This window comes from Amaranthus tricolor, chromosome 5 (genome assembly GCF_026212465.1).
Source record: "Amaranthus tricolor cultivar Red isolate AtriRed21 chromosome 5, ASM2621246v1, whole genome shotgun sequence".
NCBI classification, from domain to species: domain Eukaryota; kingdom Viridiplantae; phylum Streptophyta; class Magnoliopsida; order Caryophyllales; family Amaranthaceae; genus Amaranthus; species Amaranthus tricolor.
Window position 1 is genome coordinate 1,673,340 of NC_080051.1, and position 3,983 is coordinate 1,677,322.

The following is a 3,983-nucleotide window of genomic DNA, read 5'->3' on the forward strand; positions in this document are numbered from 1 at the left end:
ATGAACAAGGATTAATGGTCAATGACGAATGAACGATGAAGAATGAACAAGGATCAATGATCAATGAAGAATGAACGATGAAGAATGAACAAGGAGTAATGGTCAATGACGAATGAACGATGAAGAATGAACAAGGATCAATGATCAATGACGAATGAACGATGAAGAATGAACAAGGATCAATGATCAATGAAGAATGAACGATGAAGAATGAACAAGGATCAATGATCAATGAAGAATGAACGATAAAGAATGAACAAGGATCAATTCTCAATGAAGAATGAACGATGAAGAATGAACAAGGAACAATGATCAATGAAGAATGAACGATGAAGAATGAACAAGGATCAATGATCAATGAAGAATGAACGATGAAGAATGAACAAGGATTAATGGTCAATGACGAATGAACGATGAAGAATGAACAAGGATCAATGATCAATGAAGAATGAACGATGAAGAATGAACAAGGATCAATGATCAATGAAGAATGAACGATGAAGAATGAACAAGGATTAATGGTCAATGACGAATGAACAAGGATCAATGATCAATGAAGAATGAACGATGAAGAATGAACAAGGAGTAATGGTCAATGACGAATGAACGATGAAGAATGAACAAGGATCAATGATCAATGACAAATGAACGATGAAGAATGAACAAGGATTAATGGTCAATGACAAATTAACGATGAAGAATGAACAAGGATCAATGATACTTGAAGAATGAACGATGAAGATTGAACAAGGATCAATGATCAATGAAGAATGATCGATGAAGAATGAACAAGGATCAATGATCAATGAAGAATGAACGATGAAGAATGAACAAGGATCAATTCTCAATGAATAATGAACGATGAAGAATGAACAAGGAACAATGATCAATGAAGAATGAACGATGAAGAATGAACAAGGATTAATGGTCAATGACGAATGAACGATGAAGAATGAACAAGGATCAATGATCAATGAAGAATGAACGATGAAGAATGAACAAGGATCAATGATCAATGAAGAATGAACGACGAAGAATGAACAAGGATTAATGGTCAATGACGAAAGAACGATGAAGAATGAACAAGGATCAATGATCAATGACGAATGAACGATGAAGAATGAACAAGGATCAATGATCAATGAAGAATGAACGATGAAGAATGAACAAGGAGTAATGGTCAATGACGAATGAACGATGAAGAATGAACAAGGATCAATGATCAATGATGAATGAACGATGAAGAATGAACAAGGATCAATGATCAATGAAGAATGAACGATGAAGAATGAACAAGGATCAATTCTCAATGAAGAATGAACGATGAAGAATGAACAAGGAACAATGATCAATGAAGAATGAACGATGAAGAATGAACAAGGATTAATGGTCAATGACGAATGAACGATGAAGAATGAACAAGGATCAATGATCAATGAAGAATGAACGATGAAGAATGAACAAGGAGTAATGGTCAATGACGAATGAACGATGAAGAATGAACAAGGATCAATGATCAATGACGAATGAACGATGAAGAATGAACAAGGATTAATGGTCAATGACGAATTAACGATGAAGAATGAACAAGGATCAATGATCAATGAAGAATGAACGATGAAGATTGAACAAGGATCAATGATCAATGAAGAATGAACAATGAAGAATGAACAAGGATTAATGGTCAATGACGAATGCACGATGAAGAATGAACAAGGATCAATGATCAATGAAGAATGAACGATGAAGAATGAACAAGGATCAATGCTCAATGAAGAATGAACGATGAAGAATGAACAAGGATCAATGATCAATGAAGAATGAACGATGAAGAATGAACAAGGAACAATGATCAGTGAAGAATGATCGATGAAGAATGAACAAGGATTAATGGTCAATGACGAATGAACGATGAAGAATGAACAAGGATTAATGGTCAATGACGAATGAACGATGAAGAATGAACAAGGATCAATGATTAATGAAGAATGAACGATGAAGAATGAACAAGGATTAATGGTCAATGACGAATTAACGATGAAAAATGAACAAGGATCAATGATCAATGAAGAATGAACGATGAAGATTGAACAAGGATCAATGATCAATGAAGAATGAACGATGAAGAATGAACAAGGATTAATGGTCAATGACGAATGAACGATGAAGAATGAACAAGGATCAATGATCAATGAAGAATGAACGATGAAGAATGAACAAGGATCAATGATCAATGAAGAATGAACGATGAAGAATGAACAAGGATCAATTCTCAATGAATAATGAACGATGAAGAATGAACAAGGAACAATGATCAATGAAGAATGAACGATGAAGAATGAACAAGGATTAATGGTCAATGACGAATGAACGATGAAGAATGAACATGGATCAATGATCAATGAAGAATGAACGATGAAGAATGAACAAGGATCAATGATCAATGAAGAATGAACGACGAAGAATGAACAAGGATTAATGGTCAATGACGAATGAACGATGAAGAATGAACAAGGATCAATGATCAATGACGAATGAACGATGAAGAATGAACAAGGATCAATGATCAATGAAGAATGAACGATGAAGAATGAACAAGGAGTAATGGTCAATGACGAATGAACGATGAAGAATGAACAAGGATCAATGATCAATGACGAATGAACGATGAAGAATGAACAAGGATCAATGATCAATGAAGAATGAACGATGAAGAATGAACAAGGATCAATTCTCAATGAAGAATGAACGATGAAGAATGAACAAGGAACAATGATCAATGAAGAATGAACGATGAAGAATGAACAAGGATTAATGGTCAATGACGAATGAACGATGAAGAATGAACAAGGATCAATGATCAATGAAGAATGAACGATGAAGAATGAACAAGGAGTAATCGTCAATGACGAATGAACGGTGAAGAATGAACAAGGATCAATGATCAATGACGAATGAACGATGAAGAATGAACAAGGATTAATGGTCAATGACGAATTAACGATGAAGAATGAACAAGGATCAATGATCAATGAAGAATGAACGATGAAGATTGAACAAGGATCAATGATCAATGAAGAATGAACGATGAAGAATGAACAAGGATTAATGGTCAATGACGAATGAACGATGAAGAATGAACAAGGATCAATGATCAATGAAGAATGAACGATGAAGAATGAACAAGGAGTAATGGTCAATGACGAATGAACGATGAAGAATGAACAAGGATCAATGATCAATGACGAATGAACGATGAAGAATGAACAAGGATCAATGATCAATGAAGAATGAACGATGAAGAATGAACAAGGATCAATGATCAATGAAGAATGAACGATAAAGAATGAACAAGGATCAATTCTCAATGAAGAATGAACGATGAAGAATGAACAAGGAACAATGATCAATGAAGAATGAACGATGAAGAATGAACAAGGATCAATGATCAATGAAGAATGAACGATGAAGAATGAACAAGGATTAATGGTCAATGACGAATGAACGATGAAGAATGAACAAGGATCAATGATCAATGAAGAATGAACGATGAAGAATGAACAAGGATCAATGATCAATGAAGAATGAACGATGAAGAATGAACAAGGATCAATTCTCAATGAATAATGAACGATGAAGAATGAACAAGGAACAATGATCAATGAAGAATGAACGATGAACGATGAAGAATGAACAAGGATTAATGGTCAATGACGAATGAACGATGAAGAATGAACAAGGATCAATGATCAATGAAGAATGAACGATGAAGAATGAACAAGGATCAATGATCAATGAAGAATGAACGACGAAGAATGAACAAGGGTTAATGGTCAATGACGAAAGAACGATGAAGAATGAACAAGGATCAATGATCAATGACGAATGAACGATGAAGAATGAACAAGGATCAATGATCAATGAAGAATGAACGATGAAGAATGAACAAGGAGTAATGGTCAATGACGAATGAACGATGAAGA